Genomic DNA, 8720 nt, shown 5'->3' on the forward strand with positions numbered 1-8720 from the left:
TTTCTTTTTCTTGTTCTTCCCTGCCAACTACAAGTGCCCGTTCCGTTTTATCGCTCTCCTGATTCCTTTCTTCCGCATCCTTTTCCACGGTGCTATCGTTCTGAGTTTCTCTTTCAGGGCGTGAACGCATTAAATGGCCTTCTTTAGCACATCCAAGACACTTCGAGCTTTCAGGTGTCACAAAGATAACATCGTCCAAACCATCCATCCATCCATCCATCTTCTACCGCTTACTCCTTCTTCAGGGTCACGGGGAACCTGGAGTCTATCCCAGGGAGCATGGGGCACAAGGCGGGGTACACCCTGGACAGGGTGCCAGTACATCGCAGGGTACACTCACATACACACTCACACACCCATTCATACACTACAGACGCTTTGGACACGCCAATCAGCCTACCATGCATGTCTTTGGACTGGGGGAGGAAACCGGAGTACCCGGAGGAAACCCCCGCAGCACGGGGAGAACATGCAAACTCCACACACACACACACAGGGCAGTGGTGAGAATCAAACCCCAGGAGGTGTGAGGCTAATGTGCTAACCACTAATCCACCGTGCGCCCACCAAGTATTCTTTTCTCCTGAAAGAAACATGTTTCAACAATGGAGACTTACAACCTAAAGGAATCTTCTTCATGGTTGAGACAATCTGACCATGTCTGGAAAGTTTCTATAAGGTGTGCACATTTGACAGCATGACTTAACAAGAGGCAAAACTTTCACAAAGTTATCATTCGGGGTTATTCCTTTCTCAACAACCTCATTCACTTTTTCAAACTTATCCAAAGATAGGACGACATCATCCGAGATGCAGACCAGACACTATTATATCCAACAACTTTTCCATTCACCATACTAACCTCCTCCACTGACTTTAATTCCATGCCTCCAGGTGAGCTGGCCAAAATCTGCTCCTCCCGAAATGTCCCTGGCCGCCAGTTTAAAACTGGATAACCCTCCCTAATCCCACTCTTCCTCCTACAAACTCTTCCTCCCACCATCCCAATTCAACAAGACGGAACGTAACAGACTGTAAAAGTTGAGAAAAAACTTCAGCCAACTTCAGTTTCTATGTGAACACAGGCAGCTATGAATCCGAGTGAATGTCCATGACGGAGTCCCACAAGGCTCAATCCTTGGACCGCTGCTGTTCAACCTGTATATGCTCCCATTAGGCCAAATTATAAAGAGGAACCAAACTGCATACCACAGCAATGCAGATGACACCCCATTCTCACCCCAACCAAAACCATCTGAGCAAATCACTCTAGTCCTCAGGTCTTTCAGATACACTCAGAATTGATTTTAAAGACCTATTACTAGTTTATAAATAACTACATGGCCTCGGACCGGAATACATTACGGATATGTTTACTGAATATAAACTGAACATGCATCTCAGGTCGTTATGATCCGGTCAGGTGGAAATACCAAAGGGTTCGCTCAAAACAAGGTGAGATGTTTTAGCATTTTATACCAACCGCCGCTGGAACCAGCTTCGTGAGGAAGTAAGATGTGCTCAAACTCTAGAGGCACGTTTGAAACCAGACTGAAAACACATCTATTTAGCCTCGCATTTACTGACTGAACACTACACTGCATTGTACTGATCTACTGACTGAACACTACGCTGCACTGTACTGATCTACTGACTGAACACTACACTGCACTGTACTGATCTACTGACTGAACACTACGCTGCACTGTACTGATCTACTGACTGAACACTACGCTGCACTGTACTGATCTACTGACTGAACACTACGCTGCACTGTACCGATCTACTTACTGAACACTACGCTGCACTGTACTGATCTACTGACTGAACACTACACTGCACTGTACTGATCTACTGACTGAACACTACGCTGCACTGTACAGATCTACTTACTGAACACTACGCTGCACTGTACTGATCTACTGACTGAACACTATGCTGCACTGTACTGATCTACTGACTGAACACTACGCTGCACTGTACTGATCTACTGATCTACTGACTGAACACTACGCTGCACTGTACTGATCTACTGACTGAACACTACACTGCACTATACTGATCTACTGACTGAACACTACGCTGCACTGTACTGATCTACTGACTGAACACTACGCTGCACTGTACTGATCTACTGACTGAACATTACGCTGCACTATACTGATCTACTGATCTACTGACTGAACACTACGCTGCACTGTACTGATCTACTGACTGAACACTACACTGCACTATACTGATCTACTGACTGAACACTACACTGCACTGTACTGATCTACTGACTGAACACTACGCTGCACTGTACTGATCTACTGACTGAACACTACGCTGCACTGTACTGATCTACTGATCTACTGATCTACTGACTGAACACTACGCTGCACTATACTGATCTACTGACTGAACACTACACTGCACTATACTGATCTACTGACTGAACACTACACTGCACTATACTGATCTACTGACTGAACACTACGCTGCACTATACTGATCTACTGACTGAACACTACGCTGCACTGTACTGATCTACTGATCTACTGACTGAACACTACACTGCACTGTACTGATCTACTGACTGAACACTACGCTGCACTATACTGATCTACTGACTGAACACTACACTGCACTGTACTGATCTACTGACTGAACACTACGCTGCACTGTACTGATCTACTGATCTACTGACTGAACACTACACTGCACTATACTGATCTACTGACTGAACACTACACTGCACTGTACTGATCTACTGACTGAACACTACACTGCACTGTACCGATCTACTGACTGAACACTACACTGCACTATACTGATCTACTGACTGAACACTACACTGCACTGTACTGATCTACTGACTGAACACTACGCTGCACTGTACTGATCTACTGACTGAACACTACGCTGCACTGTACTGATCTACTGATCTACTGATCTACTGACTGAACACTACGCTGCACTATACTGATCTACTGACTGAACACTACGCTGCACTGTACTGATCTACTGACTGAACACTACACTGCACTGTACTGATCTACTGATCTACTGACTGAACACTACGCTGCACTATACTGATCTACTGATCTACTGACTGAACACTACGCTGCACTGTACTGATCTACTGACTGAACACTACGCTGCACTGTACTGATCTACTGACTGAACACTACGCTGCACTGTACTGATCTACTGACTGAACACTACGCTGCACTGTACTGATCTACTGATCTACTGACTGAACACTACGCTGCACTGTACTGATCTACTGACTGAACACTACGCTGCACTGTACTGATCTACTGACTGAACACTACACTGCACTGTACTGATCTACTGACTGAACACTACACTGTACTGATCTACTGACTGAACACTACACTGCACTATACTGATCTACTGACTGAACACTACACTACACTGTACTGATCTACTGACTGAACACTACACTGCACTATACTGATCTACTGACTGAACACTACACTACACTGTACTGATCTACTGACTGAACACTACACTGCACTATACTGATCTACTGACTGAACACTACGCTGCACTGTACTGATCTACTGACTGAACACTACGCTGCACTGTACTGATCTACTGACTGAACACTACACTGCACTGTACTGATCTACTGACTGAACACTACACTACACTGTACTGATCTACTGACTGAACACTACGCTGCACTATACTGATCTACTGACTGAACACTACACTGCACTGTACTGATCTACTGACTGAACACTACACTGCACTGTACTGATCTACTGACTGAACACTACGCTGCACTGTACTGATCTACTGATCTACTGACTGAACACTACGCTGCACTATACTGATCTACTGACTGAACACTACGCTGCACTGTACTGATCTACTGACTGAACACTACGCTGCACTGTACTGATCTACTGACTGAACACTACACTGCACTGTACTGATCTACTGACTGAACACTACACTACACTGTACTGATCTACTGACTGAACACTACGCTGCACTGTACTGATCTACTGACTGAACACTACACTGCACTGTACTGATCTACTGACTGAACACTACACTGCACTGTACTGATCTACTGACTGAACACTACACTGCACTGTACTGATCTACTGACTGAACACTACGCTGCACTGTACAGATCTACTGATCTACTGACTGAACACTACGCTGCACTATACTGATCTACTGACTGAACACTACACTGCACTGTACTGATCTACTGACTGAACACTACACTGCACTGTACTGATCTACTGACTGAACACTACACTGCACTGTACTGATCTACTGACTGAACACTACACTGCACTGTACTGATCTACTGACTGAACACTACACTGCACTGTACTGATCTACTGACTGAACACTACGCTACACTGTACTGATCTACTGACTGAACACTACACTGCACTGTACTGATCTACTGACTGAACACTACACTGCACTGTACTGATCTACTGATCTACTGACTGAACACTACACTGCTTTCATTGAGAAATAGGAAAAAGATGACGAGAAAGGATGATCTGTCTGTCTATCTATCTATCTTTCTGTCTGTCTCTTTCTGTCTGTCATTCCATGTTTGCATTTATGTCTGTTCATTTCTCTGTCTCTTTATTTTCATTCATTCCTCACCAGTAAGGATCTGGGGGATGAAGTAAAACCCACTCAGGGACACGGGGAGGACATGTGAAACGCCACACAGTCTGTAATTCAGGCTCAGGTTTGAATCCAGGACCCTGGAGCTGTGAGACAACAATGCCATCAATCTCTCCATCCCTCCTCCACATGTTTGGGATATTGCCAATCCTTGTATATAATGCTGTTCTCCTTTGTTCTTTCTCTAATACTCATATTTCTTTCTAATTATCTCAATGTGTGTGTGTGTGTGTGTGTGTTTCCTCTGATAAGAAACCCAACGTATTCTCTCTCTCTCTCTCTCTCTCTCTCATAGAACTGAATAGAAGTATATAACACTGTGTGTGTGTGTGTGTGTGTGTGTGTTATTAATGCACTCATTCTGCTATATTATTGTTTCTATAGTATCAGCTCATTCACAGGAATGTGTAAACCGATTATAAAAAAAACGGTTGACGTCGGTGAAGTTTCCTCTATGGAGATGTTTATGGAACATTTATGGAAGGAGTCTCCAGTGTCAGCGCTTTGTAATGATTTGTTTAATTTCTCCCTCCCATTATTACATACTTTGTGGGTGCATTTTATTGATTCCTCTATTTATATTTATTGTAGTGTATGTTCTGTCTGTGATTCCGTCCATTCCACACATAGAGACACTGAGAGACAGACAGACATAAAGAGAGGAAAACAGACCGATGGATAAATAGACAAACAGTCAGTCAGACAGAGAGAAACGGACAGGCACAGATAGATAGATAGATAGATAGATAGATAGATAGATAGATAGATAGATAGATAATCCTTTCTTATCTTTTTCGTCTCACTCTTTTGCATAATTTTGCTTAATTTTTTTTGAATAACTGTAAAATAGCTCCTCTCAGTTCTGATGCTACGCTAACATTTCAATAAGGGCAATTATTGAAACACACTGGGAATATGTGTGACTAAAAATGCAATTAAATTACACACACACACACACACACACACAGAGAGAGAGATGTTAATTCTCTGTGGAGGAGATGATAAGAAGGATTTCCAGATAAGGCTAATCTAATGTCATTGAGTTAATCGTGTGGTCAGCGAGGCGTGATTTAGGATGTGATCATGACGCTCAGCTCCGTCCTGAAGGATTACAAGTAATAAAAAAATGAATTAAAAAACCCCAAAACTAAAACATTCTCCTTCATTTAATCTGTTATTATAGAATGTATTATCGAACAGTGAGACAGCTCCAGTGTGTCGTCCTGTCTGTATCATCGAACAGTGAGACAGCTCCAGTGTGTCGTCCTGTCTGTATCATCGAACAGTGAGACAGCTCCAGTGTGTCGTCCTGTCTGTATCATCGAACAGTGAGACAGCTCCAGTGTGTCGTCCTGTCTGTATCATCGAACAGTGAGACAGCTCCAGTCTTCTTTCAGAGCTACGCAACAGACAGACAGGTGGAGAGACGTAGACAGTCAGACAGAAAGACGGATTGTCAGACGACAGACAGACTGACTGACAGTGTGAGTGTGTGTGTGTGTGAGTTTACCTCCTTTTACTGCATCAAGTTAGCCAATTTCATTTGGTTTAATATTCAGCAAGCACATATGTAAACCAAAGGTCATGCTAAAGTCTCTGTGTGTGTGTGTGTGTGTGTGTGTGTTATACACAAGGCTAATATGAGATGTGAATGTGATGTGATGTATAAATATATACTGAATATGTGTGTGTGTGCATGTCTTCTAAGTATATCGCCTTGGCAACAATCCTCTGGAGGAAAAACCACCTGAGATTTTAGCACATAAGCTATACCCACCATCTGTCAATCAAAATACACACATATACACACTTTTTTTTTTTTTTTACATCTACACTTTCACCATCTTCCTGTCACTCCAAGCAACCCCTCTACCCTGCCTCCGACTACTACACACACTAATAGAGACTGTAACACACACTGATAGAGATTGTAACACACACTAATAGAGACTGTAACACACACTAATAGAGACTGTAACACACACTGATGGACTGTAACACACACTGATGGACTGTAACACACACTGATGGACTGTAACACACACTAATAGAGACTGTAACACACACTGATGGACTGTAACACACACTAATAGACTGTAACACACTGATGGACTGTAACACACACTGATGGACTGTAACACACACTAATAGAGACTGTAACACACACTAATAGAGACTGTAACACACACTGATGGACTGTAACACACACTAATAGACTGTAACACACTGATGGACTGTAACACACACTGATGGACTGTAACACACACTAATAGAGACTGTAACACACACTAATAGAGACTGTAACACACACTGATGGACTGTAACACACACTGAGGGACTGTAACACACACTAATAGAGACTGTAACACACACTGATGGACTGTAACACACACTAATAGACTGTAACACACACTAATAGACTGTAACACACTGATGGACTGTAACACACACTAATAGAGACTGTAACACACACTGATGGACTGTAACACACACTAATAGAGACTGTAACACACACTAATAGACTGTAACACACTGATGGACTGTAACACACACTAATAGAGACTGTAACACACACTGATGGACTGTAACACACACTAATAGAGACTGTAACACACACTAATAGAGACTGTAACACACTGATGGACTGTAACACACACTAATAGAGGCCTCAACAATTTGGTGTGAAAAATAAATAAATGTATGTTTTCTCTTTCTCACTCTCAGACACACACACAATCAATCCCTAATGTAAAAGAAAAGATGTAAGATGTAATTATTAATAAAAAAAGGGGGATATATTCAGAAGTCTGTATTTTTAATGTGTTTTAAAGACATCTTGCAAAAGGGGGGTCTCGGTCACATGTCAATGCCATTTCGGGGCCTTGCCCTGGAAAAGTTTGGGAACCCCTGGTCTAGACACTGTTAAAACCGTCTGGGACACTTTTACTAAAAAATAAAAATAATAATAATAATAATAATAATAATAATAATAATAATAATAATCTGGAAACTCCAGAGGTGAATTACAAGCAGGTCATTTTAATCATTTAAATGTGGAGCTCAGAAAATCCACTCAAGCAGCTGTACCCCGACTCTGAATACCAGCAACTTTCCTCACGTAAATATTGATGTAACTTGTGGACTTAAGTTGCCGACTCTGTGAGAACACACACACACACACACACACACACACGCTATTATTTATCACACATGGTTCTACGCTTTATTGAGTGTATATAAACATATTCCAACGATAAAGAGAGATTGCACACTGGAAGGTGACTATTGCATCTTTCATTTGCTCTTTTTTCAATTCCTCCATTTCTCTGTTTGCGCAGTGGAGCATTATGGGATTGCTGGAGGCATCGACTCACTTAATGTGATCAAAGCTTATTAAAGCCTCGTGTCCGACACTCTAGTGTTCACCACCCCAGCTCACCCACACACTATATATTATATATACACACACACAAACACTTCCGTATTCCGCACATCAGTTACTCTGCACACTTCCGTATTCCGCACACTTCCGTAATCCGTGTACACTTCCGTATTCCGCACATCAGTTACTCGTGCACACTTCCGTATTCCGCACACTTCCGTATTCCGCACACTTCCGTATTCCGCACATCAGTTACTCGTGCACACTTCCGTATTCCGCACATCAGTTACTTGTGCACACTTCCGTATTCCGCACACTTCCGTATTCCGCACACTTCCGTATTCCGCACACTTCCGTATTCCGCACATCAGTTATCCGTGTACACTTCCGTATTCCGCACACTTCCGTACTCCGCACACATCCTACAAAATACTGAACGCTACACACTTCCGTATTCCGCACACATCAGTTATCCGTGCACACTTCCTGCACTATATTGAATCCTATACACTAGAGTATTCTGTACACTTCAACATTCCATTCACCTCAGCATCTCGTACATGTCAGTATTCCTTCTCAGTCTCTATCCTCCCTCGATCAATTTTGCTCTCCATCACTCCCTATTTTTTTCTTTTTCACATTTTCTTTCCTCTACCTTTCTATCTCT

The sequence above is a fragment of the Ictalurus punctatus genome, chromosome 9, assembly GCF_001660625.3.
Source record: "Ictalurus punctatus breed USDA103 chromosome 9, Coco_2.0, whole genome shotgun sequence".
Classification (NCBI taxonomy): Eukaryota; Metazoa; Chordata; class Actinopteri; order Siluriformes; family Ictaluridae; genus Ictalurus; species Ictalurus punctatus.